The sequence below is a fragment of the Triturus cristatus genome, chromosome 4_1, assembly GCF_964204655.1.
Source record: "Triturus cristatus chromosome 4_1, aTriCri1.1, whole genome shotgun sequence".
Taxonomy (NCBI): domain Eukaryota; kingdom Metazoa; phylum Chordata; class Amphibia; order Caudata; family Salamandridae; genus Triturus; species Triturus cristatus.
This window is the reverse complement of record NC_140585.1, coordinates 1,029,349,769-1,029,368,448: the sequence shown is the minus strand read 5'-3', so window position 1 is coordinate 1,029,368,448 and position 18,680 is coordinate 1,029,349,769. Positions and strand designations below refer to the sequence as shown.

Sequence of the window (18,680 nt, the reverse complement as noted above, 5' to 3'; positions counted from 1 at the left end):
AGTAGTTTTATGGACCATCTATAGATTCAATATGGCCTCAGGTAATTGCCTGCCAGTGTGAGCTGCTTGTTTGCCGACATTCCAGATTGATAGCTCAGTCATGTTACCAATTTCAATTTGCATGTAGATTCACTGTAAGAAAGGTGTTTTATTAAATAATATTCTAAATCCCAAGTGGTTTTTGAATGAGAGAATTGCTTTGAGCACCTCAATAAGACACTAACTGTATCCTCATTTTTATTGCTCCGATGGCTGTTTCCTTCTCCCCCTTTTCGCTCCCAGTGATGAACAATGGAGTCTGCTGGTACAATAACCTAAAACCTACCTTACAGAAATCCTTTCTCATGATACAATGGTGTATAAGGAGACACGAATTGTCAATATATTGCATGTTAATTTAAAATGGAGTATTCTTGAAAAAATGCTAGCGATATACACCGCGAAGTCACGTTTCCAGAATAGGCCACTAATTGTTTGTTTTGCTTTAAATACATTTGGGACTAGATCGGGTTCTCTGTAATAGATTAAACAGAAGAGCTGCATGTCAAGTGTGATTAAGGAAGAACATTATGGAAAATAATGAAACCATAAATGATTAAAATAAGCTGTCTTTATAATGCAATGCCTAGAAGATAGACTTATTTGCATATACGATCTGATGCACTTTGTGAAATACCGATTAATCATTGGATTAATCTTATCTGTGGATACTTAGGGAGAAAGTGGGAGCATTTTTCTGGCATTTCGTTTGAGGTAAAAGTAAAAGAAATGCTGTCTTAAAGCATATGGGTAATGTTTCATACAGTGTTCTAAACATAATAAAATAATATTAAACATATTATAGCAGCTCTATTTTTCTTCTCTGAGCTTCGTTCGTGTAAATCCAGCTACAGAATGACTGCTTGGTTTCAAAGGTCTTCTCTCCCAAAAGACAAGTAAAGTAAACTCATGGGATCTCATAAGATTAAAACAAGGTCATGTACGAGGCTCATCTGTGCTTTGTGCTTAACGGGCAGGTTTACTAGTTTCTTACACAGTGCAGCAGTCACAAATACTTTGCTGCATGAGGAGAGAGCACAATATCTACAGAAATATGGCACTCTCCTCCCCTCCTCGCTCAAGCACCCATGCACTATGACGCAAAGGTATGTGCATGGTGCTTGGAAGCAAATTTCTGCACCGGCGCTAGATAGAGGGGAGGAGAGTGGCAAATCTCTGTAAGTATTGTGCTCTCCTGCTCTCTCCTTCTTAAGCAATGCAGTGCAACATTTTTGGCTGCTACGTTGCGTTGAATGAGAATTTTGTAAATCTGGGCCTCAGTTACCTACCTGTGAAGCTCTCCTGCTTGAGTCTTTGTTCTCTTTGTTTCATTTTATCAGTCGAAATCATGGTTTCCGAGGTGCTTTGCATGTTTTTAGTCTACTAGCTGCTTGCCCATGGTTTTCATGACTCTATGGCCAGAATACACCCTGGTCTTTCATGCCGCTCCACTACAACCTTTTGGGTAGCAGACACAGCTGGGTCCGTGCAGGTAAGCGCAGTAGAGCAGTGGGGCAGGGCGGGGTGGAGGGAAATCGACAGGCGATGGAAGAGGATTTATTTACTTATGTAATTTTCCCTATACCGTCGTCTGTCAACTTCGCCCTGCCCCACCCCGTGCGCTTACCTGCACAGACCGCTTCTGAGCAGACATGAGAGTGTTGTAGGTTGCTTCTCCACTGCTGTCTACCAGATCAAGAGCTGTTAATATATCTGAGAGAAAAAATGTTGCAGCTTCTTCTGTTTGGTGATAAGGAATGGTTGAAAATGTCCCTTTAAGTCTTCAGGTTTGGGATTAGACCAGGTTTTTTTAACCGGAATTTGATCTAAAATGCTTAAAATTCAGTGTGGAGTATGCTGCTCACTATTGAGATCTTGAAAAAAGAGAATTAGGGTGTTGTAATTTATTGGAAACATATGGTGGTCCTGGGTCAAAAGGACTAGCCAGATTTCTTCGGGGCCATTTTCTGTCAATGGGGTGTAAGGCTCTCTGCTCAGGACTTGCTAGTGGTTGAGAGGGGGCATTAAAAATGCTCTCCCCTCATATCCCTATTTCCCAATCTGAATGAGGCTGATAGGCACCCAAACTGTGAGAAATGCTTGCCTTTCACCTGTGTTGGTAATGGCAGTGAGAAGAATTCAGTCCTCAGGTGTAATATGTATGTAGGCAGGGTAGATGCCAAATGTCAACAAGCCAGAGGATGGAAACCATTATGAAAGGTCTCATCCCTCACTCACTGTTAGTTTCACAACTCTGACTGATTCCAGTTTTGAAACTTCACAGCCAGTCTACCTTTCATATTTAGTCCTGAAGCATCCAGCTGTTTATGACTTCTGTTTACATTTTTTCCTACTCTCCTCGCCTCTGGAAACATTTCTGAGCATATTCAGATCTTCCATTACCCAGCTTCTACTCCAGCTCTGTTTGGATTTTCAAACAGTCTTGAACCCTCATTAAGCCAGGCTCTAGTCTGCGCTTCATTGCACTGCACGCCTTTTACGAGTATATGATGTTACAATGCAAACATTTACAACGCATGCTTTTACAACGCTTTTTTTACATCGCAACTACCATTACATCGTATGATTTTACAATGCATGCCATTACAACGCATTTTTAAAAACTACCATTACAACGCATTCCATTACAATGCATACCATTACAACGCATATTATTACAACGCATAATACTTTTAGGGCAACAGTAGGGTAAGTGTTGGATAGTGTAGGGGGTAACAATTAGTATTCCAACTCCAGTGAGTGCAACAGTAGGGAAAGTGTTGGCTAGCATAGGGGTAAAAATTACTATTCCCATCTACCCCAAAACCCATACTCACCCTAAAACTTAAAAATCTCCATTACTTTCCTTATAATTAGTTGTAATGGCATGCGTTGTAATGGTATGCGTTGGAATGGCATGCGTTGTAGTGACATGCGTTGTAATGGCATGCGTTGTAATGGCATGTGATGTAAAAGCAGTTGTGTTGTAACAGTTGCACTGTAAAATCAGTGCGATGTAATGACTGCGTTGTACTGGATTTTCCCTGCCTTTTACACCAGTACTACCACCTTTCTGGAGTCTGGCTGTGCTTGCAATCTATTCTGTCTTCCAGTGTTGAAGACCTACTCAAAGCACATCTACAAATTGAATTCAAGTGCAACCACCTCATCTGTTTCACCTTGTCAGGAAAAGGAGAAAAGGAATGGATAGGTTCATTGCAAGCTACATTTTTTGCATCGTTTTCATTAGTTTTCATTAAAAACATGGTTAAGACACTAAACAAAACATATTAGGCATCATTATTCAACTTAATAATATGTTCATGAAACAGACTATCACATCAAATATGTGAGAACATAGTTTTCTGCCTAGACCCCTGGAGTGGAGGACTAGTTCAGCCACATACCCCATATTTTTATATGTTTTTGGGGCAACCCGTTTATGTATAAGCATATTTTACTACCCTGGCACACTAGTCCATACCAGTAGAACAAGAGGAGCGCTCTCAGAGCACCAATCAACAGCAGTGACTGGAAATTTCCTTGCAACTCTAAATTCATCCATCAGAGCTAAGTCTGCCATCCTGTGATTAACTAGGGAAGAGTTCCCACTATCTCCCAGAGAATTGACTGAATATGGACTGAGAATAGCTCTATAATTGGACATATTCACACATGTGGTAAACCCTGTCTGACTCGGCACTACACATAAGGCAAGAAGGGTCAAGGCCCTTCTTATGTTACGTATTATTCAGAATGGGCTGTAGTATACTCTGTGTAGGTATTTGAACTGGATGAGTAGAAGTCTCATAGAGATTGCCAGCATACGAGCAGCCAATTTGCCTCAAACCAGTCTGCATCATCTAGAGGGCCATCATCTTGTGCTGATCTGTCTCACAGTGCCACCAGGTGGTTGTAGTTGTTAGCCACCAGTACAGTAAAGCCTACATGCCCCTGACCTCTATAGCTGATAGCGTGATTTGTGCCTCTATCAGATTATATTCAGAGGTTCGTAAGGACATCTGTGTGTGTGCCATATAGTAAGTGAACTATCCATGTGGTTTTATTAATTCCAGCTCTGATGCCACTGTAGAGTTCTCTCAGTTTGAGAATAGCCAGTCATTCACAGGAATAACTTTGCTTGCACTGTAATAGAATTTGGCCCAAATCCTCCTTCATATGGCGGCAAAGGGCACTTTCTAAAAGATATTTGAGTTTGTTTGGTGGGTCAAAGAAACCTTAATATTACAGATTATACTGTTTGAAATAAATGGAGGATGGTATCCTGTGTGGAAAGATTTGTAGTACATATAGTAATGGAATTGGCATCTATATTATGTGCTTCTTGAGGCTTACTTTGGTTCTACTTGGTGCTCTTGCAGTTGTCAGGTCAAAAGTTGTGTGCTTGTAGATATTGGTAAATCTTACTTTAGTGAGAGGTGACTTCAGTGCTTGTTGTTGGTTTCTGAGGTCTCTGATGAGCTTAAACATTTGCTTTGTGGGGGGCATGGCATAATTCCCATGGAAGATGGCATCATCCGAGTGATTCTCCTCGGGATGAGAGCAGCTTCTCGGTAGCTGTTTCATTGGAGGACCGACTTTGGCAAACAGAAACAATTCAAGGACTTCGTAGATAAACTTTTCTCAATTTTCTACCTCCCTGGTTTCAAGAACCATGTATTTTCTTGTAGATGCGGTTCTCTTTAGCTCGCCGCTTGCCATTTTGTAACTTGGACGATCTCCAATAAACAGAGCTGTGCCTCTGAGGTGGTGCGCCTGTCTCCCTTTCATTTGAAACAGTGCACTCCTGGTCTAAATATTACATTTCTCCTCCTGTTGTCCTTCTAGATGGCCTGCATATTTCACAATCTGACTGTGGGACCGTTTTTTACACAAGACACAGAATGTGACATAATGCTATTTCAGAATAGAACACGTTGTAATCTACTTAATGCATGCATTTTTTGCTCTGTTTTGGTAGCACTTCTTTTTCAGGTACCTATATATCTTCATACCCTCATTGATGAGTTTCTTCTTCTCTCATATTTTCCTGCATTATATGTCTATATTGCTTAGGTTACATAGGTGCTTGGATCTGTATCTGTAGTCCCTCTTGTTGTTTTTTGGGATTGTGCAAGCACTCATTTGATCTCACGTTCTTGTATAGGTGTATGAAATATTTGCCTTCATGGAAGACCTCTCATTTGGTAAAAACATTTACTTTGGTTGTCCTTCAATTTTGTCTTATCTATGGGAAGGCTGAAAAAAACAAGTTCCTCCCTGAAGTGTTCAATACATAAGTTTCTCAAAACTTGTACTATTTTTTCCCCGTTTTCAAAAATGGAAGACTTTCTGGCTTCGCTTAATAAGGGCAACCCTTCCTTGAGTTCTGTTGTGACTTCTGCCCCACTTGCTTCTGGGAAAGCTTGCACCAAGCACATGAAAAAGGACCTACTATCCCCCTTCCTTGGATCTCCTGTTGGAGGAGATTCGTGCTTTACACGCTTATATGGAGCAAACCAATGGCAAAGTGCAGACAGATGGAGAGACTGACTGCAGTAGAACAACATGTTTCCTCCTTTGGAATGACAGATCTAAAAATTATTGCACTTCAATCTCAAGTTTCCTCACTTCAGAAGCAGGTTGAGGACCTTGAAAACAGAAATAGGAGAAATAATCTGCAAATATATGGATTACCTGAAGGCACGGATGGCTCTGAATCTCTCACCTTCTTTCAATCCTTTCGTCCTAAAGTATTAAACATGTCAGCTGGAACTCCCCTTATTATCCAACGTGCTCAAGATTAGGTCATCAGCCTACTGTTCCTTCCAGCTCAGGACAGCCAAGCGGAGTTACCTTGTATTTTTGGGAATATACTAAACTCCTTAAAATACTCTCGGTGGTCAAATCAGCAAAGTGCATTTCATGGTCAATTTACACTCTGTATTTTTCTCAAGACTATGCCAAGAGTACAGCTGATAGGGACAGGGAATTTCTAAATCTGAGGCCAGATTTTTGTTCTTTTGTAGCCCGTTATGGTCTCTTTCATCCTTGCTTATTTAAAGTTACTAATAAAAATAAAGCCAAATAAATATGAGGATCCCATCAGATTGAAGAGCTTCATCAACGCTTGTGTTGGACTTGGCCCTTTTTACAGGGTCATCCCAGATCTTTTTGCCTTCCTCCTGTATTTTTTCTGACCTGTTGTTGGTGGTATTTTGACTCTGGGCACTTTACCACTGTTGATCAGTGCTAAAGTGCATATGCTCTCCCTGTAAGTTACTGTTATGGATTAGTGATTCCATGATTGGCTTATTTGATTTACTTGTCAGATCCTAGTACAGTACACATGTGTGCCTAGGGCATGTAAATCAAATGCTGATGGTGGGCTTGCAGAATTGATTGTGCCACTCACAGAAGCAGCTTGTAAAATGTGACTCGGGCCTGCCATTACAGAGCCTGTGTGCAGTCTGGGACTGCCATGTCGACTAGGCAAGTCCACACACTTGCCAGTCCCTAATCCCTCCCTTTTCTACATATTAGGCACCCATAAGGTAGACCCAAGGTGCCCCTGTGGCAGGGTGCATTGTAAGTGAAAGGTAGGAAATGCCCTGATGTAAGTGAAATACTGCCAATTTCGTTTTTCACTATTGCAAGGCTATCTGTTCCCATAGACCAGAATGGGGAGTTATTTTCTAACATCTTATAAACATAACTGACCTTAGGAACAAGATATGAAAAAAAGGTTAGTATGCCTGAACTCAGAATGTTAATATGCATCTTTTGGTGAGGGTGTTTTTTACATCCTGTGTTTGAAAATACCACTTTTAGAAAGTGGGTATTTTCTTGCCTAACCATCCAGTGTGCCTCTGCTAGGTTTGTGTATTGTATGTCTGACTTTTGGATGACACTGGCTGGAGAGGGCTGTGGCTCCAGAAGTCTGATGAGTCAGGGCTGGGCTGAATTGACCTGGGTTGCATTCAGAGTAGGGGGAGGAGATTTCCTTTCACCTGCCTGGGCATGATCTGCCTTCAACAATGCTGTCACCACCTCCTGCCAGGAAGCTGCACCAGTGAGAACAGAAATGATTTTGGCTGGGTACAGACACTTGCTGCCTTCAGAGAACAAAGGATTTGTGTGTATATAAAGTGGGGCCCAGACCCCAGACTTTTAGATTGCTTCTGGGAAATCAAGAGGAAACCTTTGCCTAGGAGAAGAGCTGGATAAACTGAGGAGGAATATTGCCCCTGTGCCTGTTTGCTGCCTGGGGGTTGGCCTGCACTGGCTGCTTGCTGCCAAGGAAAGGAGAACAAGGACTTTGCTGTTTTGCTTTGCCACCTGCTTGAAGAAAAGATCTCCAAGGGCTTGAAACTGGGCTTGCCTCCTGTTCTGAAGCCTCAGGAAGACAAGGACTTCACCCCTCTTGTCTCCCTGCACCTGGAACTGATGATCAGCTGCTACAGAAGGAAATTGCAAAATATGAAAAAGATAATGCCTCGGGACTAATACTATCACATAAATTTAGGTGAAAAGATAGATAAATTATCTCTTCCCTAGAGTAATATTTTTTCTCCAACAAAACCTATGTTACTTTATTTTACAACTAAGTCAACTGCGATTCCAATGAAAACAAAAAGTATATAAGAATGACTTTTTTGTAGGTGTAAGTATATTTATTTTATACCCCACTTTTTTTTTAAACTCTTTTGTTTTTAGACATATATATACAAACAAATACAATATTTACAATACTTACATATAGCTAAACCACTGAACATATACATATCAACAAACGCCCTTTGTTTATACCAGGATGCTTATGGGCTTATTTTGAAACAGCATTCCTATATATCGAAGATCACTTCTCCAGAGACACTACGAGATTTTATCGTTTACAATCTCCTAATTATTTTGAGTGCTCTTTCAAAAATTATTCCAAACCACAAAACACAATCCAGTGAGTGTCTTCAAAACAAATTTCGACGCGTTTCAGCCAAATAACTCTTTCGGCCTCCTCAGGACTAGGGCATCCGAACAAATAATTTTCAACCTCTTGTCCAAATAGAGTCTTTTGGAACAAATGGTCGTCTTTTCTTTTTTCTATAAATTTTTGTATATCTTGGCGGGCTTGTAAATCACTATTAAGCCATTGCGAAACAACTCATTACACGGTTCTTGTTTTCGGCATTTGCTGTGCATTTACAATGTTTTAGTACTTCACCTCTCCAAGCTTATACCAGGGACCAACTTCTAACGTTCCATCTCTCCAGTCTGAAAGGATCACGTCTGAAGGAAATTGCAACACCGATGCCGGCGAGCGACACTGTAACCTTCACCGAAGCATTACGCACTGCCCGACTTGCACCGTAGGCTCAACACCTGCTAACGCCGTGCCGCATCGACTCCGAAGCCGTCAACGAGGCCGCTGCCTGCCCCTGAGCCAAGGACACCGCTCCTGACATCCACGATGCACCCTCTCGACTCGCACCGCTGCCCCGACTTCACTGACGCAATGCTTCATCAACGCAAAGCCGATCCTCAACGTGGGTGACTCCCAAATCCATCGACACAGCACCGTTGTAAGGAGCTGACACCTCGCCGCCATTCGTGACGTCACCTCCTCAAAACAGTAAGGAACAGAGGCATCACCTCCCCTGGGGTTTTAAGGAACCAACGCCACCGGCGCCGATGAAGCATCACCTCCCCGACGCTGTGCACCGTCTTTGCTTTCATCGAATTCCAGGTACTGTTCTTTGTGGGTCAGCTTGACTCCGGGGCCGACACCGGGCACCTCACGGTCGGCGCAGTACTTTGGGATTTTCATCTGTCGCGACATCGTAATAACTCTAGGTGGAGTTAATTGCTGCTAGGAACTTGATTAAAGTGGATAACCTTTGGTCTTGTTTTAAGTTTTGATAAAGATTACTTTCTTTCTAAACTGGTGTGGTGTCCATTTGTAGTATTTTCACTGTGTTACTGTATGTAATGCTTTACACACTGCCTCTGAGATAAGCCTGTCTGCTCGTGCCAAGCTACCAAAGGGGTGAGCAGGGGTTGTTTTAGGAGTGTATCTCCCATACCCTGACTAGAAGCAAGGGTCCATATTTGGACAAAGGTACCTACCTCTGCCAACTCAAGACCCCCATTTCTAAGAGCTTGCAAGATAGAAAACATGGAACTTCTGTATTTTGAGAGTTAGAATCATAGATAGTCTTTACTAATTATTTTTTTCATTGATTACAGGTGTCGTTCTTTTTTCTGTGCCTGTCCTCATTTCATGCCTTATGTGCTGCAATCATGCTCATGCCCTCTCCTGCAAATTTTGTACATGTGATCTGTTCCATGTAGTCTCATTCCCCTGTCTTTTTTGGGGTGTTTTTAAGTATGTTTTACTTTTTCTTTGTTATCTTATTATTGTTCTCCTTCCTCTTTCTTTCTAAGGGGTCGATTACAATGTCATTCAGAAAGGCTGCGAATGGCATTTGGTTAGTCTGAACCCTATTTGGAACTCGCCTTTCTGACCAAAATTGACACTTTCCGAAGGACCGACTATGATGGTTGGAAACCGTTCAGAACTTCTGACTTGGTTTGTATTTTGAGTAACCGAGTCAGATGGAGACGAATCGTGTTGGTCTACGGACTGCTTTTCCCACCGAGTGATTAGGCTTTCGGATTCAGACAGCCTTTCCGAATCAGCTGTTATGACACGGATCGGCTGTCAGAATCTGACTTTGGGGGCACATAGCAGGAACCCCTTCCCCACGACCCTCTGCATGGGGCCCGTGGGGGGAAGCCATGGGACCCCTCTTTCCAACCATGCACAGTGTGGCAGGCACCATGGGCCAGTGTAGTCGGTCGGAACACAGGCTCCCATTGAAGTCAATGTGAGTCCAATCGATCGATTTTCGGAAGCATCGTAATTGGTTGGAAGGACTTGCAGATTCAGTCGGAAACGATTCTGAAACCAATTTGGTCAGAAGCATTTCCCATAAACATCATATTTGACCCCTAGGTCTTTTCTCCTACTTTTTCACTTTCTACACTTCTTTTATCATTGTACTCTTGTACTTCCTACTGTTTTATATTCTTCACCTAATTTTTGCTATGTTTTAAAGTGCTATGATGAGGTTGGTTGTTACATGGTTTTTACATGGTTTCTTATATGATTTTGTCTGGTCTGCCCTTTCTTTTTTCTTGAAATGTTTATATACCTCTAAAAATTATTTCTTAGCCTGTCAGGGGTTTAAATTCCCCCATTAAGAGACAGTGTGTTTTATTGCATCTGTCAATACTTGGAGCTAATATAGCTTTACTTCAGGAAACACACCTTACAGAAAATGAATCTTTAAAATTAAAAAGGAGTTGGGTAGGCGAGGTTTCCTGTTACCAGGGGATGGTACATGGAATGAAGTTAGAACTCTTTGTCATAAATCACTAAGTCAATAAGTTGTTTTCTCAAGAATCTGATGATGAGGGTCGATGGTTATTCACTAAATTATTGGTTGGGAATGTTCCAGTTTCTTTGTTCAATGTTCATGCTGCTACCACTGCCGATTGTTCTTTTTGCTCTCACCTCAGTCAGCAACTCATACATTATCCTGATAATAATCTTTTTTTAGCAGGTCACTGTAATCAGATTATTGATCCTTTTATTGACCGCAATTCTATAGTCTCTTTAATGCCAACTAGAGCACACAAACATTTTGTTTAAACAATTAAAAAATAGACACTTCGAGACTTTGTAACCCTATTTTAAGAGACTACACATATTTCTCCCCCGCACCCCAGACCCAATCAATAATAGATTATTTTTTCATATCACATAACATAACCCAGTCTTAACAAACCGCTGATGTAGGTTCCATCCTAAGTTCTAATCATGCCCCTGTTTCAATCCAACTAAATATTTTTAGTAAACCCAATTGCCTAGATGCTGGCATTTCAACAACTAATTTCTTTTAGATCACACCTTTACCTCCTCTGTTACTTCTTTTTTTAATTAATATTTTCTTTTTAACCAAGCAGATCACTTACCATTTCACGTCATTTGTTATACATTTAAAGCGGCTGCACGTGATTTTATCATTAGCTATGTTTCGAAGTAACAGAAAAAATCATGCATTTATGCTGTGGAACTTTTAGCAAAAATGAAGTGACAGAAACACTCCTATTATTCCTCTAAGTTGAAAGAATGTGCATCAGAGCTCATTTATAGTACATTTCAATTCAACAAGGAGTCTTTCGATAATGCTTCACTTTATTAAAGTTGAGTAAAAATTTTTACTTGGATCAGATTAAATCAGGCAAACTGTTAAACTATCTTTAGGTCAACCAAAATAATTGAATGGATTATAGATACAAAACAAATACCAACATACAATGATTCAGAGGTTCTAGAGGATTTTGTCCAGTTTTATCACTGTATACACCGGAACACCTACCTTAGGACACTGACATTATTCAATATCTTTCTATGCAAAAGCCTTCTGACACTCAAGTCCGATATATTACAAATGTGAACTTCACACCGCAATGAATATACTTAAATAACATAAAGCCCTAGGTCTGGATGGTTTCACAGTTGAAATTTTCGTGCACTTTGCTCAGTTACTTCTCCCTAAGTTGCATACTCTCATAACGTCTTCATTTATATTGACATGAATCGTCCGGCTCATTTTTGGATGCCTTAATTTGTCTCATTCCAAAGGAAGGGAAGAACCCACATTGTTGCAAAAATGAGTGCAAACATTATAGGCCTATCTCTTTAGATAATAATGATTATAACTTTTTTTCTAAGTCTTTACTTTTATGATTAGATTCATTCCTTCATAAATTGTTCGGTAAAGAACAATCAGGTTATGTTAAAGGACGATTTATTTCTGGCAGCACTTATGTATTGTTTGACACTTTATCAAAAACTTCCTATACGTCTGAACCTCTTGGAGCAATTGCCTTATATGCAGAGAACTGAAAAAAGTAATGGGGCGACCCGGTGTCCCTCAGAACCTGGGTATATGTATTAAACAAAACAATTGGTTCTGTCGGGGTATTTCTCAATTGCTTAGAATATAATAGTAGCAATGGCTTACTTATAGCACATACCAATGATTGGAGAAAAAAGAAAAAAACAGCATAACACGCACCAAAATTAGTATTCAATAATATATTTAGAAACAGGTATCAAATCTTCATGGCTGTCGCAATTTACAAATTCAATTGCGATAGGAAATAAGTGACTGTGGTGAAAAGGTGACACGTGGTGATTGGTGACGTTGACAGTCTAGGCAGCCTATGGGTTTAATTAAAGAGCTGGGTAAGGTGTGTGTTATGAAACAGAATTATGAAGTCACTGTTTGGCTTTAAAAATAAAGTTTACCAAAATGCAGATTCTTTATTGTGTTTGCAAGTCTCAAATGGTTCTATTCCCAGGGGGGCTTAATTATACAGCCTCTCAATACTCCACCAGCCAGTTGGTGCCTACGATAAAATGACAGGGACTAATTCAGTGACTGACAGTATTATTATTATGTTTTATACAGGTGGTCCGCTGTAAATGTGACATACCTCAATAATATTATTTTAACGACTTCCACCCATCGGTTGGAGTCTTTGGTAATATCCAGTCAAGTGATTTACTAGAAAAAATGATAATTAAAAAGGTTGCTTGAGTCAATAATTAAAGAACACTCATTGGTGTGAGAGCGCGCTTGTCAAAGTGTTTCCTAACATCCTCTCACCGTGATCTGGAGCAAGCGCGTCGGTCCGGTAGCTGCTTTGGTTAAAAAATGGGGCCGGGGTGAGTGGCAGGATATAAATAACATTTAAAGTGTGTGAGCGACGTGCACGGTCGAACGTGTCTGCTTAGAATGCAATGTGCACGCATGGTGCAGCAGCTAGGTGTAGCTGTCATAAGAACCCGGCTGTTGGTTTCAGGTTTAGAGACCACATGTGATTAAGGAACGTGACGAAATTGCAAGGCACGGCAGTTTGAGGTATTGCATAATTGAACGGTTTACCGCATGTTTCAAACATACATACAGGCGAATGCGTAAAAGACACGGTAGTTTGAAAGGTTTTAACAAATGGAAAGTGATTCATGCGAGTGCAGAAGTTGGACTAAATAAAAATCTCCAACACTTTTAAGGTATAGGAATAATACGTTACGTTTGTATGAGGTTTCAAAGAATACAAAAGTGTGAGTGCATTCGAGATACAGCAGTTTGAGAGATTATAGAATAGAAAATGAAATGTATATATCATTTTAAAAGTAGTTCAAATGCATAAGTCTGGCTCAATAAAACGTCCAACATAATTAAGGCATGGGAAATTTAAGTGTCAGAAATCCTGATATGTATCTGTGGGTATAACTGCGTGAAAACATCTTGCAGATATCTAAGGTTTAGTTGGTAAATAGACTGTGGCATCCATTATGTGGAGCATTTTTTCGCATACATTAATACATAACAGAAGTAATGTTACTGAGTGCAATCTAATGTTCTAGATTCAAAGGGTACGAGCATATTTATATAAACGTAACATCATACTTATTTATGGCTCGGTTGGTAAATGGACCATGGCATCAATTATGGGAAGCATTTTTTCGCATACATAAATGCATAACATATATAAGGTTACCAAGTGTAATCTAATGTTCTAGATTCAAAGGGGATGAGTACGAGCATTTTAATATAGACTTAGCATCTAACTTATTTATGGCTCAGGTTATGAATAGTCTCTGGCATGAACTCAGATGTGCAACTATGCTCAGACATTAGTATAAAGTAGAAGTGTAGAAAGTTCTAGAAGTAGATTTCAGAATTCTTGAGTCTGACCATCTGCCTGCATGTTTCCTCAAGTTCATTTAACCCTGTGTTTAATGAATCCAGGATATGGATCCATCTGCATTCATTAAAATTTAACAATGAGAGTATGCTGCCTCCTCTAGGATGCAGAGTGGTCTTTTCCAGTATCCACCACTGTAGGTCATCCGCAGTGTGATTGTTTGTGGAAAAGTGTTTGACCAAGGGAGCCTCTTGGACCTTACAGCGGAAACTACTGCGATGTTGGAGAATCCTTGTCTTGACCTTTTGAGTGGGTTGGCCAACGTTGATTTTGTCACAGGGACATCGTATGGCATAGATGACATTGTGACTGTTGCAGTTACTATGGTACCTCAGATGATATGTTTTTCCCATATGTTGAAATGTTGAGCCAATCATTGCAAACTAACAGGCTTTGCAGTTACAACATTTGAAATGACCAATTAGAAGTGGTAGATTGAGTTGTTGTCTAATGTCCAGTGGTTTCTCAACCTCTAGATAGGAGCTTACAACATAGTCTTTGAAATTTTTAGCTCTCTTGAAGGCAAAAATGGTATTCTCCTGGATCCCAATCTCAGTGCTTATCAAGTTCCAATATTTCAGTAGTACTTTCTTGATTTCATGAATGCGTGTGTTGAACGTGGTTACACAAACCAACTCCTCAATCTCTTCCATTGCAGGTTGTATCTCAAGGAGAGTTTCTCTTGGGCGGTACCAGGCCCTTTTTCTAGAGCGGTTTAGAAAGCCTTTCGGATATCCACAGTCCCTCAGTTTTGAAATAAGGATATCTGTCTCCTTGAAGAAATCACTTGGCTTTGAGCAATTACATCACAGTCTTAAAAATTGTCAATAAGGCAAATTATCTCTGAGGCTCCTGGGATGGTGTGAGTCACATTTTAGGGTGGTATTGCGCTCAGTGGGTTTTCTGTAAAGTGTGGTAATCAGCCTTCCGTCTTCATTCTGTAATGTGATGTCCAAGAAGCTAATGGCTTCACTGTTGTAGGACATGGTGAATTGTATGTCCAGAGTGCGTGCATTTAACCATGTTTTAAACTCAGTTAGGCTCTGTTCTGTGCCTGTCCACACCATCAGCACATCGTTGATGTACAGATTCCACACTGATATGTTGTTCAAAAAGGGATTAGTATGGTCGTACAGGTGTGTATCCTCATAGTCATCCATGTAAAGATTAGCTAAACTGGGGGCAAATCCAGCCCCCATAGCCACGCCTTTGCATTGCAGGTAATAGGTGTTTTGAAAAACAAAATAGTTCTTCTTCATGGCCATTTTTAGTAGTTAAATCAGGAAATCGGTTGGTATCCACACAGGTGCAGGTCGGTATTACATCAATGGCATGTTCCTGGGGAATGCTTGTGTATAGAGAGGAGACGTCTTGAGTAGCTAGAAACTGTGTTTGCGTGTCAAAGGTTTGGCTTTCCAATAATTGTATGGTATGCATATTGTCTCTTAGAAAGGAACATGTCTCTACCACAAAGGATTGAAGAAAACTGTCCAGAAATTGATTCAGGGGCTCCAGGATTAAACCACACCCCGATACGATCGGGCAGCCAGGTGGCTTTTGTAGGTCTTTGTGAATTTTTGGTAGTGTATTGATGGTCGGTATTCTTGGTTCATATTGTTCAAGAAGTTGTATTCATGTTGTGACAGAAAGCCTTCTGTTAGTCCCTGATGTGTGAGTGATCAAATGAGCGTAGCAATTTCTTCGGTAGGATTTTTTCTTATCTGTTGGTAGCTATTCCTACAGTTCAGTTGTTTGTTAATTTCAGTAATGTAGTCCTGAGTGTTTTGAATCACCACGGCTCCTCCTTTATCCGCTGATTTCACAACAATCAATGAGTTCTTACTTAGTGAGTGGAGGGCCTGCTTTTCATCCTTAGTTCTGTTATACTTGATGTATTTTCTTTTGTTAAGGAGGTCCATCACTACTTCCATCACTATTTTTTCATAGGCGAGGATTTTTTCACTCAGCAAGTAGGCTGCAGGAAGAAAGGTCGAAGGAGTTCTAAATTCAGTAGCAGCTGAGCGTTTTCCCCATTTCTCACTCTTCTTGAAGTGGTGCTTCAGGCGTATTTTGCGAATAAATTGTGAAGTTCCAACTTGATATTAAAATTGTTTGGTGGAGTCGTGGGAATAAATGATAGGCCTTTTGATAGTACATCATGTTCACTTGGTGTCAGTACATTATTTGAAATATTGATGATAGGGTCTTTTGAAGCTAAGCTGATCTGTGTGTTTTGAACCGTTCTTGTATTTTGTTTTTGTCCATGTTCATCCTTGTGGAATGACGATTCTTTTTCTGGGGGAACCTCTTCATCTCTATCCAGTGATCTTACCTTGTGTTCATATACAGGGGATGTGAGTGCTTCTTCCAGGGTATTCATGTAGAGTATCAAGTCTTCTTCCTCTGGGAAGATATCTTCATCCATATTCAGTAGTGATAATAGATATATGCAGAGAAAGCGTTTGATCGAGTCTACTGGCCTTTTATTTTTCAAATTCTTAAATGGTTTGGGCTTGGCCAAAAAATGATATTCTTATGATATTCTTGTTTTTCTTCTTTCTTCAAACCTGCAGGCAGTGATGTTTCCCAATGGCTTCACCTCTTCATATTTAAAACCATTTGTTGCCTGAAATATGACAAATTCAAGACATTCATGGTTTTGTTTTCCATAAATTAGCAGCATATGCCGAGGATGTATATTATATCTCTCACCACCTTAATCCTCACTTGTAACCTTCTTACAAGAAGTGGCTTCTTATGTGGCAGTATCAGGCTATAAACTGAACAATGATAAGTGTGAGTTATTAACTTTCACTAAATACAATTTTAGAGATGATTTTACCACTTCCAATTTAGTGTGGAGTGCCCAGCATATAAAATATTTGGGTTAATGCATTACTCAATCCATTAAAACTTCAATTTCCATAAATATAGAAAGCTGAACATAAAAATTAACTGCTTAGCTGGTAAAATGCACCCCTTATATCTTTCTTGGTGGGGTCACCTTGATACCATTAAAATGATGTTTTCTCCTATTATAATTTATATGATTTCTATTATACCATTTCATATACCCTTTAAATCCTTCTAAAGGTTAATTCTATACTTTCCACTTTCCTTTGGAGTAACACAAAACCTTGTATGTTGTTGTTAAGACAAACAAATCCAAATCCTATCTCTCCCCTTTTTCTTTCCAAGAGTATCTTTCTTTTACCCCAAACCACAAACTATTTCTACTTCCTTCCTTAAATATTCACTCACATTGTTGGAGTCTATACGTTCTTGTACTCCCACATATCTCAAAACCTTTCTTAATACTACTATTTGGCATAATACATTCTTATTTATTAATAAAATGCGTTTACTGGAGGTACTGAAGAAAAAAGAGTTTAATTTGGGTGCATCAAATTTTTGCTCAAAATACTTTTGTATCTTTTTCACAAGCTTGTCATCTTTTTGCTTCCTCCCTCTTGTCAGACTAAATATTGGCTTTTACAACATGCTCTTTGCTCTGTGTATGCTCAATTTCATTTTTATCTTCCTTCTGTTTCAGTTTCCACTAGGCGATTGTGTAACCTTCTGCTCACTAATTCCTAAAGCATATACTATTTATTCCCATTTTCTCTCTCTATTACAGACCGAGAAAAAACAAATGTAAAACTATCTTAGGAACAGGATTTAGGATTGGAATGGCCTATTCTCCTTTGGAACAAAATATAGGCCAAAATTAGGGAATCCTCTTGAGCGTCAAAACCACACAAACACTCTTTTTTAATCTATATCAGACTTCTCCTATCACCAATGGTCCTACATAAGATACACTCTGAGTTTCTTGACACTTGGTGGACGTGTTCCTTAGAACATGCTGATTTAAAACACTTACTTTTCACCTGTCCTTTTGTTCACGGTTATTGGAAACTACTTTGGATTCTGATTAATTCCATTTTTCCCTCCACAAGTGTTGGAAACATCTTTCTTGGAATTCTATCTGGTGATTGGTCTACATGCTCATCTAATTTGAGAATACTGGATTTATTAATAGCAGTTTCATTTCAGCAGATGACCAAAAATTGGAAGGACTTAATCAAATAGTCTTTTCAAGCATGGTGGTATTCAGTCTGTTATATCCATAGGTTGGACACAGCACATGGTTTCCCTCTTTCGCTTGCTGTTCTGAAACATTTGATGCTATGGTCTCCTGTTACAAAATTCCTCAAGGAAAATGCAAAACGCTCTTTATCATGAACATCCACTCAGCAGGAAGTTTTTCAACCTCCTTAACTTTCTTCTTATTAATAGTACAAATGTTTTAGAATGTTTATTACTGGTATTAAGCTTTTTATATCAATTGTATTGAATCTCTCCATGTGTAACCCAGACTTTCCTCCTCCCAAACCATGTACAATTCCCTTTTTCACTGATAATCTCTTCAATCTTAATTGTAAGAATATTTACTACAGTATTGCATTATGTACTTATGTCTCAATTTACCTGTAATAACCTTACTTTTGAAAACTTAAAACATGTCCTTTGTCGGAAGAATGAAACTGCTGCCAGTTTTTAATAGTGTGTTTCTTTTGCATTGCATATAATTGCTTGGTATGATATGAGTCATCTCTTTTAATCTTGTTTCTCATTGTGGTTGCAATGCTTGCGCCATCCTAACATATGCTCTTGAATCTTTGCATTAGCTTTCTTGAGAAGATGATTGAAGTACTTCACATCTGTCTTTTTTGTAATTTCATAGAGCAGTAATCTCCCTGATCAGCACATCAGCTGGTTGCATGTTGTTTTACGAC

At 39.6% G+C, this 18,680-nt stretch overlaps 1 pseudogene; it reads right to left on the bottom strand.

Annotated features, from left to right (window-relative positions):
- Nucleotides 1–18,680, bottom strand: part of LOC146856003 (uncharacterized) — a 96,180-nt pseudogene that overhangs the window by 12,863 nt on the left and 64,637 nt on the right.